Source organism: Euprymna scolopes, chromosome 21, assembly GCF_053919585.1.
Source record: "Euprymna scolopes isolate OS-2025 chromosome 21, ASM5391958v1, whole genome shotgun sequence".
Taxonomy (NCBI): domain Eukaryota; kingdom Metazoa; phylum Mollusca; class Cephalopoda; order Sepiida; family Sepiolidae; genus Euprymna; species Euprymna scolopes.
The window spans coordinates 43,340,298-43,357,392 of NC_136502.1; the positions used below are offsets into that span (position 1 = coordinate 43,340,298).

General features: G+C 35.7%; 1 protein-coding gene across 6 annotated transcripts in view; it reads right to left on the minus strand.

Moving 5' to 3' along the window:
• LOC145242166 (uncharacterized) overlaps positions 1-17,095 on the minus strand; it is a 252,042-nt gene that overhangs the window by 103,954 nt on the left and 130,993 nt on the right. The window lies entirely within an intron of this gene.

Consider the following 17,095-nt stretch of genomic DNA (forward strand, 5'->3'; position numbering starts at 1 on the left):
TGTAACTATAGAACGACATTTTTGATACATTCATTCATTATAATAAAACCCTAGATTTTATCCTATGAGTGACATCATCACTATCGCCATTAGAATTAGAGGAACTATTTATTGAGATTGTCGGAATGACTTCCTCATCTTGGTTGTTATAGTCACAACGTTTCGGCCGTTTTGCCCTCCGGCCTTCATCGAGTGTTTTGTATCGAACTGGGGAACAGACAAAGGCAATGCTACTGTGGTGATGGACATGTCGAAGTACTCTGAAAAAATGGCAGGCCTAATCGCAGATGGTAGCTATGGTAAAATAAAGAAGGACCCAACTTTGAAAATCGAAAGAAAGCTGTTACAAATCCTTACCAAAAACAAGGAACACATCGCTCCGATGAGATATAGACAGCTGGTCCAGCATTACAGTAAGCTACCACATATGTACGGTCTCCCCAAGATACACAAAAACGGTATTCCACTCAGACCCATAGTGAGCTGCCAAGGCTCAGCATGCCACCCACTGAGAAGGTAACTTGTGGATATAATAAACCCATTAGCAGGCAAGTCAGCAACACATGTAAAGAATTCTGCCCACTTCACGGAACTGATCAAGGGAGCAACCATCAGTACAAACCAAATGGTAAGCCTAGATGTGGTTAGCCTGTTCACTAAAGTCCCAACTAGTGAGGCACTAGCAGTAATTCAAGACAAACTAGCTGCGGACCTCTCCATAGAAGAGCGCACATGTGTACCATTGCCAAACTTAATGAAAATGCTGACATTGCATAGAAACAACCTACTTCAGAATGGGTACTGACCTATATTGACAAGAGGAGGGGCTAGCTATGGGCTTGCTATTATCACCAGTGATGGCGAACATATACATGGAATACTTCAAAGACATGGCCTTAGGTTCAGCTCCCTTAAAGCCAAGCATGTGGCTAAGATACGTTGATGACACTTTCATACTCTGGCCCCATCAGGAAAACATCCAGGCTCTCCTAGATCATGTGAACTCAATAAGACCATCGATAAAGTTCATAATGGAGAAAGAAAAAGATAACCAACTGGCCTTCCTTGATATACTCATATCACACACAGAGCATGGGTTTAAGACATCCGTATGTCGCAAGCTTACCTTCACCGGACAATACCTTAACTTCAACTCCCATCACCCGTACAGTATGAAACATGGAATCGCACGCTGCCTACAACATCGAGCAGAGACAATAAGTAGCGACACCATTACATACCACCAAGAAATGGTCAGGTTGAAGAATACCCTCCGTCGTAACAACTACCCCGATAGCATACTATCCACCAGACGTGTTAATAGTATAACAGAGGAGAATGAAACCCAAAACCCACCAACAGTCTGCCTACCATACATACGAGGCATCTCCGAAAAGATTCAGAGAATATGTGTCCCCTACAACATCAGGACGGTATTGAAGAGTGAGTCAGCACTCAGACGACACCTGGTATGAGTGAAGCCCCGCATGGAGGAGAACATGACCAAGAACTGCATATACTCCATCCCATGCAGTTGCAGAAAGGTTTACAAGGGTGAAACATGCAGCCCCCTTAAAGTAAGGGTGGAAGAACACCGAAAAGCGGTAACTAAAGGGGAGACGGAAAAATCGAGTATAGCCAACCATGTCTGAATGGAGAGGGAGCCCATCGCCCCCTATGAGATGAAGTAAAAATAATAAATAGAGAGACCCACTGGAAAGTGAGAAAACTTAAAGAAACAGCTTACATGCTCGGACATAACAACCTACTGAGCAAACCAAGCGTAGAGCTGAATGCAATTTGGACAATAATAGAGAGAGAAAACCTTGAATAACAACATAGGTTTAACAGTAACAAAAACCAACTAAGAATTGACGTGATATATGGCCGAGTGGTCCTAGACGTTGTATCAAAGTTTACGGTTACCCAAAGGTGCTGAGTTCAATCCTGAATGAAGGCAGTGAAAAGTAACATTCAAAACAGAGAATCAGCAACTATGTCCCAGAGCCTAGCTGGAGTCCGAACACGGTACCCTCGTAATAATAATAATAATAAAGGGTTGGGTTCGAGACTCCTAACAAACGGTTCCCCAGTTCGATACAAAACATCTGATAAAGGCCGGAGGGCAAAACGGCCGAACCGTTGTGACTATAAAACCCAAGATGAGGAAGTCAGTCCAACAATCTCAATAAATGAATACACCTCATCTCAAAAATACAGACAATTACTATTAGAGGAAGTAGTTCCAATTTTTCCCTCTACTTCATAACTGCCCTCACTGCCACCACTCTGCACCACATAAAATTACCCACAGTAGCATTATATTTCCCCTTCACCCTAATAAACTGATTCAGAAACTCACTTCCAATTCGGTGATTCAAATATACTGATTTCTCCCTCCGTAAATTCCACCCTTTCTCATTGGCTGTCAGCTGTCATTCTCTTAATCCAGAATTTACACCTTACACAAATAATGAACGCACACTGTTCACATACAATATAACGATTCTCTGGTGATTGTTAGCATATATTTAATCAAAACCCCAAGTAAAAAAATTATTGATTGACTAAAGTTCACTTTGCATTTACTTTGTCTTCGACGTACTGTTCCTCTCTCTCTCTCTCTCTCTTTATCTGTCACTACTATTTTATTTTAGAGACTGGGGCGTTTGATTTTTTCGATAACTGCTATAAAATAACACAACGTTTGATTTTTTCGATAACTGTTACTCTCTCTATCTCTCTCTATCTACCCCCCTCTCTCTCTCACACTATTTTTTTTAGAGAGTGGTGCGTTTGATTTCTTCACTAACTGCGATAACAAAAACATACAACGTACTGTTCCTCTCTCTGTCTCTGTCTGTCTGTCTCTCTCTCTCACTACTTTTTTTATTTTAGAGAGTGGGGCGTTTGATTTTTTCAATAACTGCTATAAAAAAAAATAAATGTGACATACTTAAATGAAAATGTCGAATAAAAGTTATATTGTACTTAGCCATTTTGGAAGAAAGTTCTCTGAAAAAAATATTGGCGTAGTTTATTTATTTATTTCTTTTCCAGCAAAAAAAAAACATTGGTTATGATACCGCAATCAAATTAAGTGATTTTCTTTTAGAACTATATTCCATACGTGTACGTGCAATATAACTTTTTTTTCAAATATTTGCATTTTTTTATGTTTTGATTAAACTGTAGAAGTACTTTTTCTTTAAGTTACGGTTATTATGAACTACATACATACACAAATCGTGTTTCAAGTCTTTTTTTTAAATTATGTATTTGAGACAATGGGGTGGTTGCATTGTGCTCATTTTTTTGGTCTCAGTTAATGGACGAGAAATCTTTCATGACTGATACATTTTTAAAAATTTTTTTACTAATCAGAGTGCCCCTTTTTGGGAAGCTGGCTTATATTCCCCATGATTAAAAACCGACCTCATGTGTCTAACTCTGTCCTCGTCGAGAGGCAATTAAAAAAAAACTTTTCTCTTTATCTCACTCTCTCTCTCAACAATCATAAAGTGCGTTTCCTTATATACATTGAAAGTAACAAACATTGACCACTACCAAGGAAGAACGTAAAACAACACCATTTTCACGTTATTCATTTTAGGGGGGGGTGATTTCTATACCGTCCGCTCAGGATTCCTTTAGGGAGAAGGGAGGGGGGGAGGAAATAATGCATATTTAAGTTTAAGGGAACCTGTTTTTCTTGGACCTTTTCCCACTTTTCAGCTTCTACAACTTTTTCCACTTTTCAGCTTCTACAACGTTTTCCACTTTTCAGCTTCTACAACGTTTTCCACTTTTCAGCTTCTACAACGTTTTCCACTTTTCAGCTTCTACAACGTTTTCTTTTTAATTTTTTTTGTTGGCAGGGCGAGAGAATTTTTACATTAAATCCAACTCCTCAATTTTCTTGAGAATGACGAGTTTTAGAAGTTATCCAGTATAATCATTAAAACAAGGTCATTAATATTTGGTGTACTTTTCAAGATATAAATACTTGCATTCTGCACCGTAATTCACTTGCAGAAGTTAGGGGTGTCTATTCCGACAGTCGCTCTTACCATCGGGAGGGTCTATTATGAAAACCGTTCTTAACTATATATATATATATATATATATATATATATATATAGTTTAGGTTTCAGCAACTTATTGTTTAAAATTCATTCATGCTTCATATATATATATATATATATATACATATATATATATATAGTGAGAGATAGATAGATAGATAGATAGAAAATGATAGAAAAGGGTTAAAGAAGTATAGAAAGCTTCTTTAAGTTTATTAAGGTATGTAAAGTTTAACAGGTGCTATTAATGTACATTGCTATAACACACATACATATATATATAGAGAACACACACACATATATAGAGAGAGAGAGAACTTGAATGCCTACTAGACACTATCCTCGAGTGTCTAAGGTCTCTCTGTACAGGGGTTTGTCAGAACAATCTGGCATGAGGATACTTTTTCCATAGAAGTAAACCCTGACCAAATATTCAAAATCACATAGTATTCGCAGCCCAAATAAGATCTCCTCACTACGGCTACCTCACAGCTTTTTCAAGGAATAGTGCACCTTCTCCAAGTGATATTACCTCAAGTAATAGCACGAAGCTGGATACTCCACCAGACTAGATAAATTCTTGTCCTTGAATTCAGTAAGACCATGAGACCAACATGAAAGATATACTACAAGGTATAAAAATGGTTAATTGGGGAGAGGAAAATTATGTTCTCAATTCTTTATTAACTCAGTGCTTGAGAGATAAAGAACTTTAATAGAACATTCGAATATCTATGTATCTCATATAGAGTTCAAGTGTTAGCCCCTGGTTGTGGGCCCCTTAATTTCTGAGAACTTCGACTGAAGTAAAATAAAACGAAAATATAAATATATATATATATATATATATATATATATATATATATATATATATATATATATATATATATATATATATACTAGCGGGACTACTCAGCATTTTCCAGAACAAAAGTATAATTTTTTTTATTAAAATTTCTTTCTCTACTCCTTATTCTTCTTTCTATCTTTTTCTCCTCTCCCATTTTCCCCCTCCATCTTCCCAATCCCTTCCTATCTCTAGATATACTTGCAAACAACTCTTCCTTACATAGATTCCTCAAAGAATGTATCAACATTTTCTTTCCAAATTAGCACATTAGAACACTGAAAGGGGCAGAAAAACTGACTTCCCCTGATGGAACCTGGCCAAGTTGGCCCTGGAAAAATAAATAATTTAAAAAATTATTTTGGATATTATTCATCAAGAACAATGCCGATCACATGCACAGTGCTAAGGAGACAAGATGTGTGAAAAAAAACAAACAAACAAGAGGAAATATAAATTAAATACACGAATAACTCATCAAAAACTTTACCTGTTTGACGTTTATTTATCAGTCCGAAACTGGTATATCTCTTGCTTTTTGATGATTCATCCATGTGTTTAATTTGTTTTTCTTTTGTCTTTTTTACATACACGCGCGTGCGCGCACACACACACACACACACACACACACACACACACACACACACACACACACACACACACACAAACTGTCTTTTATATAATAGGATAAGTGTAGCCTCGTCATTGTTAAAAGAATAAAGTGAATAAGATTGCTATATCTATGTAGGAGTTTTCACAACCCTGATATGAATATTGATTTTAATAAAATTATTATAACAAAAATGATAACGTTTTCTTTTTTATCTTTCAGATATGATTATGTTTCCATTGGATAACTTTGAGCCGAAAGAATTTTAATTTGGATCCTAGTATCAGCCATGTTATAGTGTTTGTGTTACAGCCAGGCTTACACAGATGTATACGCATAGACCTTACCTACTACGTGCAGGAAGGATTAAGCCCAGGAACTTACCTGTGAAACATTGCATCAGACTCTCACTTACTAGATGCTGTATTGCTGTACATCTGCAAGATCGAAAGCTAGTAACATTCGGCATCTTACAACAAGGTTTAAACTACGGAAATATAAAGTTGTTCAAAGTGTCTAAAACTGTTTGTTTTTTTGTTTGTTTTTATTTCGGAGTTACCACTTATCAAGGCCCGAAGGTCACTCGAGGATAAGTGTTAATGAATGTAAGGTAGTAACTGTTAATGGTGTAAATTGAGTAGAATTTGATTATTTAGGTGGCCAGTTTGGGGAAAGAAGCTTTGTTCATTGAATTTGCGTTTAAGACACAGTTTAGTTGCATACAATAAAGAAGCAGCTGTAATTTTCACGCTAAGTAATGCAAATCAACAGTTGTAACATTAAAGGCCAGTTTATTATGATGTGAAACGTCACAATTGAAACAATGTTATGACAGTCGTTTGTAATATGATTTCAAACAAAACTCAACTGCTCGCCATGATATACGTTTTTTTTCACTTCCTTTTACTTTTTTTCTGCCACTGAAGCAGAAGTGAGTACTGTGATGGGGAGGGGTCTGATTTAGAAGGGAGGATCGTTTAGGGAGTTGTTTCTGCTACAAGCGGCAATCTTTGGTGAAAAATTGAGCGGCAACATATTTGTCCATATTACATTTAAATTTCTACATGTTGGTCAAAGAAACTAGGAAGTAATTCCAAAGGCAGGTGATATAGGGAAAGAAACTATTACACTAAAAAATCTTCCAGCACTTAAAGACCTTTATGTTGAATGGTGGTGGATGTTTATGGTTCTAGTTGAGTGGGTCGGGTGTATTTAGGTTAAGACGTACAAGTGCAGTAACACACTTTTATGTATTTTAGTGTTTTTCTTCTATCAGAAGCGATTTTTTAATATACTTTAATTGTACTTCTCATTAACAACTTTTTCTTTGGTTTGTTTGTTTTTGTTTTGTGGGATATCAACCCATTTTGAGTCTTTTAATGATGAATTCCGAGGTCTAGGATTCAATTCTTTATGATATTTGCAAGTATTTGATACACAAGAGGTGCAGTAAAATTACTGGTAGGTTGTGAGATAGTAACCATTAACCAGTTTGTGTGTAAGAAGTATGGTATGGTGTGATGATAATCTATTCTATTTCAGGAATATATGGACTCTTTCAGAGACTATGTATAAGCAAAAACGAAGTTTCAATGAAGTTTCAGAGAGCAGCTTCTGTTAGAGATTCATGATACATACATACCAGTTTAGGATCTGTTCTCAACAATCAGTCCAATAGAAACTAAGCCATTTTGGTGGCCTTTTATCTGTCAGGGTGAGGAATTGGTCCTTGGTAGTCCTAGGAGATCTACCCTCCCAGGTCTCACATCCTCCTCTTTGTAGTAGAGTTATCTTATTGCTAACTGCCTGAGGCATCCAACCGTGGAATGTTGATAAGACTACTCAGGCAATTTTTTACTAGGCATTTAGGAGCACTGACTTGATTCTCCTCACCTTCTGACTTTGTATAAAATTTTCCTGTGATGAAAAAGAAGTAAATAATATTCTGGAGAGCAGTCTTTCTGTAATATGTTATTCTGTATTTCTGTAAAATACACAATATTGTAAATATACCACCTTGTTGTCTTATTTATCGTCGGCCCTTCAAGGTCACAAAAAAGTATAAGACGGTGGAGATGGATGAGAACTCAAATGTGGAGAAAGTATATTTGGATGACGAAGCCACTAAGATTATTCAGAATTATTGTTACATGTATGATACGATTGGAGCACAAGAAGGGGCAGGTTCTATTGTGATTACAAGAATGTGCGCACATTGTGATAATGCAAAGTGTGACTAGGGTGATGTTTCAATATAACAATGATGCTGAAACATATTGCTTTGAAAAACAAAGAAATTTGTTGTTTGATTTATATCAGATTCGGTTTAACGTCCATTTTATATACTGGCATGTGTTGGACGGCTTTTAAAAAAACATCTTCCAAACTTTTAGGTGAATAGTTGCTTAAATTAACACAAGGCCAAACGACATTTCTTTTAACAAAACACCAACAAAGGGTTTATTTAGAAAAGGCGAGATTGTATCTCAGACTGAAGAGAAAGAAAGAAAGTATAAATGTCTGTTTTTTCAGTCCTCAACAAGTAGCAGTGGGAGGAGTGAGTGAGAGAGATCTGTATAGGTGGCTTGCTGGCGTCCCTCTGTCGATCACAGCTGAGATCCCAAAGGGCTAAAAATAGTTCTTAAGGGGACAGCCCAAATCAATGCGCCCTGCCAACCGATTGGTCAGTGCGGCCGAATCACTTTGGCACCGGGCATTGATCTGCTTACAGTAAATAGTTTGTTAACTGCTACAAATTAACCTATTTATATTTATCCCCTCTTCTCTTCAACCCTTCCTTGTTATTTCCTACCATATTTACCTTGACCTTTCCCCGTCAACTGCCCCTGCTATCTCAACTGTTTTGCGTCTACTAAACCAAGCATTATCATTGATTCTTTCAATGAGGCCAAGCTAACAAAGCCTTTTTTTCTGCAGACATCTTACTATACTCTCCAGATAACAAAATCAAAATATAAATTCGTATTCTAATAATAATAATAATAATAATAATAATAATAATAATAATAAAGGATACACAAAGCAATAAAACCAAACTGCATTTAATTCATACTTATTCATTTATTTATGAATATCTCACTTTTATAGTCACAAATAAAATATTATTTTGCTCCATTTTCGCTGAACATTAGCCAAGTTTAATAATACAAAATCAGCAATGGTAGTGCAGATACAATGGTAGTGCATAGTAAGTATAATTCAAAGTAATGAAAAGAATTTCATCATTGTAAAAAAATATTCTCTTTTGGTTTGGTGTGTGTGTGGGGGGGTATTTCCCCTGATGAGTAAGTAGTTTCCTAAGGTTGCCATTATTTAAATCACGTTTGAATAACGATTTATCAAATTTAGGAGCCGATTTCCATTCCCCCTTTGGGATAAAGTGGAGCTTTTGCCCAAATAATTCTGCTCAGGTAATTTCTGAACTTCATACAAAATTTGAATAAAAAAAGAAAAGACTGAAGCAACTTTCACGTTTACACAGACTCACACATTGCATGCAATTTATGTCGCAAGGAACATAGGACAAGTAATAACTCGACTACTTTTTTTTAACAACAACATTTATTTCCTCATTATCCTACCACGCATGACTTCTCATTACGACTGTGACGTCACTTCCATCTCTAATGTTATCATGCTCTTTCTAAAGTCTTTCTTTTTCCCTATCGGTGATGTCATTTCGCATGCATTTGCATATGTGTGTCCGCGCTTTGTTACATTTTCAGAAAACTTAAAAAAAAAAAAAAAAAAAAAGAGAGAGAAACAAACAAAACATGTCGTTTCTGCTTAATATTCAAAATCAAAACAATTCATGAATGGTCATATTGAAAGACTGGATCAGAGTTCTTGCGTTAGTAGGGAAATATGGAAGAAAGTGATAAAAATGGATTTGAAATAAAATGGGATAAATAAAAAGCTAGACATAGATACGTTTATTTGGAAGTCAATTGCTCAAATTTGTCTAATACATGCCAACATGTAAAACAGGTGTTAAACCTATGATGATGGTGATGATGACGATGACAATGATAATGATGATGAAGAAGAAGCAGACGATGATGGTGAAGACGACGACAATAATGCTGCTGATGATGATGAAGACGACCATGATAATGAAGTCGATTATGATGACGACGACGACGACGACGACAGTGAGGATGATGATGATGACGACGACGACGTTCTAAGTATTTACTATTTTTCAATACAAATAATTATTTTCATTAAAAAAAAAAGCATACCTTTAAAAATCCCAGATAATCAGCACTTTCACATGCCACTGAGGAATAAGTAAAAAAATAAAATAAACAAAACTTGAGGAATGTTTTTCTGATGCGAATAAATGAATCAGATGAAAAGCAACAGTTGCAATGTCATAACCGCAACAGTTTCATAAAAGCTAATTTTATTTAACAGAGAAATGACAGCTTTATGTCAAACAATTATCAGGGGACATTCTGCTACTGTTGTAGTGTGCACGTTATTTATAAGCGTTCGAAGCTTCTATTATATATATTATCGATTATAATGAAGTCGTATTCCTGTCTATTTGTTCACAATTTGATTAATATGTACAAAACGTACTCTGTTTCACAAAATAAATTTCATACTGAAAACGAACATAGTACACGTAAGTCGACGTTTCATCCTCGACAATCAGTCAGACAAAAACTGGGCCATTTCGATGGCCTTTTTACTGTCAAGACTTATGCAAAATGTCTGTGTAGCTCTAAGAGGTCCATCCTCCCAGGCCTTGCCTCCAGGAAGAGTAAGTTTTTTGCTTGTTGTCTGAGGCGACCTCACCAAGGAATGCCGATAAGGCTACTCAGACATTTGCAGAGTCAGAGTAGGATGACCCATTTTCCCGGCTTCCGACCTTGTGTCACATCCTCTTGTAGTAGGAGAGTGGCAAATACTGGAGGTTTAAATACTTTCATTCCAACATAATTTCTATATATACTATTTATTCAAAAGAAAATCTAAATTCAAGAAATAATCTCATTTCCATTTATTACATTAAAGAAAATCTATTTTAATAATTAGCTCCATGTTATTAATTGTTTATTGTAACAGAATTGTTTTAATTGTAGTATTTAAAAATATTATTTAAAGTTAATTTATTTAATTTATTTTTAATTTAATTTATATTAAATTTAATTTCAATTATTATTAACTAACACCATTTGCCTTTAAAAAAAGAAGTAAATTTATTTATTTAAGCAGTGATAGTTATTTTACTTTTAAGCTATGAAAGTTATTTCCCATTTAATTTTCATAGACGAAAATGGTTATGTTTTATGCTTCCATAAATCCAACATGTGGTCCACTTTCAGGAAAATCGTAACAAGTTAGGATATTCAATGTATCTTAAATAGTATGTGACTAAACCCTCTGCCTACCAATATGTTTCAACCTGGCAACGTTGGGTATATACAGCTTGTATATTCCATATATATATATATATATATATATATATATATATATATATATATATATTATCTAAATTCTCTAAAGTAAATGTTACCAAGATGACGATCAGTGGTTGTAGTGCTGGAAAATTCTGAGGAAAACTGTTCTCCTTGCTCAGTTTATGGGAAGAAATTTGGGAGCAACACTATTTTTTTTTTTTTGTAATATTTCCAAGTATTGAGTACATATGAAAAGGATTTGAATTAATGGTAGGTTGAAAGAGGATAACTAGTTTGTGCGCAAGAATTTTAAAGCGTTAAACACTGCTGAGATCGTTTTTGGATGAGAAAAGCTATTGAGATTTTTTTTTTTAACATAGTCATAACCACTTATCAAGGACCAAAGACCACTCGAGGATAAGGGGTAAGAGTGTACAGTAGTCAATTGGACAATATAGTAATCGTTAGTAATGGAAATTCGGTAAATTTGTAAACTTAAGTGGAACAGCTTATCAAGAACTTGTTTACGTTAGACTTGAAGACAACCATATTGTGGTCAGCTGGAAAACAGGAAAACAGAAAACAGTTACACAGGCATGCAGTTCTAAGAAAGAAGCTTTGTTCATGGAATGTACGTTTAGGTTTAGGCATAGATAAAGAGTGGGGGGGGGGAATTATTGATAGTGTTTTCAGCTAGAGGAGTGTTTTTTGTGAAAGTTTGGCGAGGGGGAGGACCATAGATTGAAGCTCAGTCGAGCACTTTCCATGAAAATAATGATAAAACAGAGACAAACTCGCAACATCTCTTCTGTGGGATAGAGGTTGCAGGGAAGAGAAAAGGACATTTCCTACGAGGCTACAAAGTCTATTTTGAACTCTATCAAGGTAGGACAAGTCCTTTCTAGCAGCTCCTGCCCAGATGTGGCAACAGTACTCCATCCTTGGACGTACCTGGCTCTTATATAGATAGAGAATTGCATCAGCAGTGAGATATCTACTGGATCGATAGAAGAATCTCACCATTTTTCCAGCAGCTTTAGCAACAGATTTGATGTACGTGTTCCATTTAAGATCAGGAGTAAAGGTCAAGCCTAGAAGCTTGTCAAAATATGAGGCCTCCCCAAGACGAGAGCTATTAACGTGGATGATGTAAAGATAGAAGCTTGGTTTTAGATGCATTAAAAGTAACCAGCCACTCCTATCCCATTGTACTACGTGCTCAAGATCAGAGGAGAGAGAATTGGAGAGAACTTGGTCGTTTATGGTCTTAGATGTGCTACCATAGATGGTAGTGTTATCAGCATAAATGTCTACGAATGATGTAAGGATGTGATTTGGAAGATCATTAATGTAGATCAGGAAAAGAGTTAGGTCCAGGATGGACTCCTGAGGGACTCCAACATTAATACTGTGAGCTTCTGATTTTTGCCCATCAACCACTACTCTTATGAACCTATCAGAAAGAAATGATTTAATACTTAAGACATTACCAGCTATACCATAGCTGGAGATCTTGTGAGGTAAACCTTTATGCCATACCCTATCAAAGACTTTTGATATGTCAAGAGCAATTGCCCTAGAAAGATTGCCTCTGTCGAGAGATTTGCTAATCCTATGAGATGTAATTGTAAGCACATTAGCTGTAGATCTAGCAGAACGGAAACCATATTGTGTGCCACTAATAAGTTTATTTTTGCTGAGATGGTTGATTACTTCTCTATCTAACACAGATTCCAGCAACTTACTCATGATGCTCAGGAGACTTATTGGCCTGTACTGAAAGGGAGATGAGCAATCACCTGAATTCTTAAATACAGGATATACTGATGAGATTTTCCAGGGTGATGGGAAGCAATTTTCCTTAGACAACGTTTAAACAGTTTTGTAAGTATGGGCGCTTGTTCTGGTTGAAGTTTTTTGAGTACTATAATTGGAATACCGTCAGGGCCGGTTGCTTTACTCGAATCAAGGTTTTTGATTAGCTTGCAACATCACGTACAGGTATTGTATATCACATAGTGTGTTTTCTGATACAGGAGGAAATATTGGGGGTTGGTGGCCTTGGTCGCAAAGGGTAGAATTAGCTGCAAAGTTCTTGGCAAAGAGTTTAGCTTTGTCTAATGCTGACATTAGGTCCATTGATGATAGTTGGGATAGAGCACACACTTCTGTTCAGGATTCTGTTTGCTATTTGCCAAAACTGGTGGGAACCAAGCCACTGCTCAGCTACTTTGGACTTGATGGACTGAGCATACAACTCTCTTGCGTTCTTTATTACTTTCTTACAATGGTCGCTGGCAGTCCTGAAAGTGGCTTTAGTCTCCATACATCTATTACGTTTGAAGCAATGGAAAAAGTGATTTCTGTGCGCAATGGCAGCAGCACATTCTGGAGAGAACCATGGCTGGCTGTTAGGTTTTGCTGGAACTTTTTCGAGAGTATGAAACGGTCTATACCTACAATTAACCATTCCGCCAGGTCTGATATTATAGAGGACACATCCTTTTTAAACATGAAATGCAGAGGTAGATCTGATATAAATGTACGGAAGCTATCCCAGTTAGCCATAGTGTATCAATATACTGTATAATGGAGAGGTACGTCTGAGGACTTATTACATTTTATTTTATCTTAATTGATACAACAGAGTGGTCGGAAGATCCAAGAGGAGACAGAACGGAAACTGAACATAGTTCAGGACAAATTGTGAGAAAAAGGTCTAGAAGACTTTCATACTGGCCGTCAGTGTTGGGCACATGGGTGGGTTTGTGAACAATCTTGTCAATCACGAACAATCGTGAACAAGGAGATCGCCAGAAGTTTTGCTATCTTGGTGATACAATTGGGGTACAGGGTAGAACAGCAGCTAGTGTGATTGCAATAGTTAGGTGTAGTTGGTGTATGTTCAAGGAATTTCTGCTATTACTAACCAGCAGAGGATTGTTGATGTTGAGCAAAGGAAAAATCTGTCAGGTATTTATATGCAATGTGATGGTGTAGGTAAATGAAACCCGGTTAATGAGAATTAAGGATATTGGTTGCAAGGAAGATATGTGCAGAACAGGAAACCGCTGGTTTGAACACATTAAAATGATGAGAGCACATGAGTTAGTAGATGGAGAAGAGTTGAGATAGCAAAGTATGTTGACAGAGGAAGTCCAAGGAAAACCTTGGGTAAAAAGTGAAAAGGACAGATTTGAGAGAAATAGGAATGAATGAGGATCTGGGCAGAGATATTAATTTGGAAGTCAATAAAAGCGCTCTAATACATTCCAGTGTGTAAAACAGACATAAAACAATGATGATGATGATGATGATGATGATGATGCTTATTATGCTGATTGTTGTGGTTGTTACTATTATTGTTGTCGTTATTATTATTTTTGTTGTTGTTATTGCTTTGAAGAATCAAATTGACATTTACTGACATGACTGCTTCAAATATTGGATACAATTCTTGTGCCAGTTTCCCATAATCAAATCACTACAAGAGATGCCCTTAAATCATTCTTCACACACTCCTCATCTCAAAACATCCATCTCTCAGACAAAAATAGATGTCATGGTTGAATTTGCAACTCACCAAACTATGACGGATTAGAGACAATGATACAATCTTGTTACCTGATTACATTCATGTATCAGCCGAAATGATCAGTGTTACACAACTTTGATCAACACTATATACAAATTTTCTTCTGCAGGGAACCGTGACATAGTGGATAAAATAATTGTTAAAATTTAGTTGTAAGTTACACTCTTCTGGAGATTGAAGGTCCAATCCTCAATGTAGGTGACACTCACAATACATTTACGAATTACTTAGGACTACTACCCACCCATAGCTGATGAAACAAGATCATGCTAACCTGTGGATTAAATAAAGGGTTCTGTTCGAAATTCCCGAGTTCTACAGGAAGATTCTCGAGGTCGACAAGATAATCCATAGATTACATTGATCGAAGCGTGAAAATAACACTCAAGATAAGAACAGTAGTTCAAATAATATGAATTGTCAATCCTCATTTAAAAAATTTAGAAACATACAAATTTTCCTAACAAATATTGAGAGTTCTTATATCTGTGTCAATTTGATTCGATGATGATGATGATGATGATAAACCTTTCCTCCCCAATTGATGATATGAGGCGTCAAGAGACTACTATTTAGCTAGTATGGATACTTAGCATTGCCCAGGCCATTAAAAAAACAAACAAAATAGAAGAGGTTTAAAAGTGTGTGTAACATATTTCTACTTCCTATCTCTTTCAATCCATCCCCCTATCTTCTCTCTTTCCTCCTTCCCATTTTCCTACATCCCTCTCTCCATCCTCCTTCACCTCCTACTTATATAAAAGATAAAATTGAAAATGGATAAAAAAAAAAATACAACTCCACCTGGTCAAGTTGATACCCAAAGAATGAATAATTTTGTTTTACTTTTGAAATATTATACATCCGAGGCAATGCTAATCAATAGCATATACAGGGTGTTCCAAAAGTCTTGGGCACATTTCAAGTCCTCATATCTGCTTAATGTGCCCAAGACTTTTGGAACACCCTGTATATTTTGTGGGTCTTTGTTTAGTAGTTTTGGTCTTTTAGTTGAACATACAAACATACACACATGCACACAGACAACTGATCTTTGTATAATAGATAAGAAATAGGATATCTACCTAAATAAATATACAACGTTTGTGTGTTTGTATGTACACTCATAACTTTCTCAACTGAGCAAATACAGAATTGAATTCTGATTTACAAGTACATATTAATAAGGCATATAAAGTGATGAAGATGGAGACAGTGAGCAGGTGGATGTAGTGTGAAAAGATCATTCAACGTATTCTTCCCAATTATATCCAATTCACTAACACTGACTCCATACAATTCAAATGTTGCACTACTAGTAGTTACAGGCTGTCCGTCTGTTGAGCACAATACCATAGGGCTGATTCCCAGCTGACTATAACATAGTCGTTTTCAAGTCTAATGTAAATAAGTTCTTGTTAAGCCTTCTTTTTAAATAATCACATCTTACTCAAGTTCTACCATTACCGATCATCAGTGTTGTCTACTTAACACTCATTAACCTTAATCCTCAAATAATCTTTGGGCCTTGATAAGCGGTAACCCCCTAGTAAGAAACAAAACAAAAAAAGGCTCTTTACAAACAAACATCTGTATCTATATATAAAGTTAGTTATGTTAATAGATTTGTGTGTACAGGATAGATGTGTAACGGAATGTAATGTGGGCTATATTAAGTTTTATTTAGTTCTATACAAAAGAGGTAAGAAAAAATAGGGGTGGAAACTTTTCGTGAAAATTCAGATGCCTCCGATTTTGATGAAATTTTAACAATTGACATCAAAGAACAATTATTAATTATTTTTCAAATTTCAGTTCCTTTAAAATATTTAAAGGGTTTTTAGGAGTGATTTGAAAATTCAAATATTTCAGATTCGCATTGAATTTGGTCCATAATCATTCGAAACCAATTAAGCAAGATTTCCTGATTTTCAGTTTATTCATATCACTTAAGCCTTAAATTGTAGACATTTTCTAGAATCAAAACTATGTAATGGATTTTGATCCAAAATTAGAATAAGGATTCTAGACATTAATAGCATCATATGTTAATTTTAATCTTCTTAAGAGACAATAAAAGCGGTGCAAAAAATTTTCTTTTACCTTTCTTGGGACGGGTATTCTTCTAGTTTGTTATATTTTCTAATATTTTTTATTGTTATGATAATTTACTCAAACACACATGAACTCTCCGAGCTATAAATAGTAGCAAGTACTGCTTTTAGAAGAAGTTTGTATTCCAGCAGACAACTCTGACAGTCGAACCGAACATTTTTACCAGTGAACCTCTCATTCGTGTGTGTTTTTTACTACTGACCAATGCTAATATATTTGTTTACTAAATTCTTGTTTTGTGTCTTTATTTCTGAACTTTAACAAGAAGCTGAACAAATTGTTTAATACTAAAGAAAAAAATAGATAAAGATTTTAGAATTTTTTGGAATGTTTTCATTGATGTAAACTTGTGTTATCGATGTAAAGCAAATGTACACATCCGGAAATAAGACACTTGTAATGTCTTTACAAGAT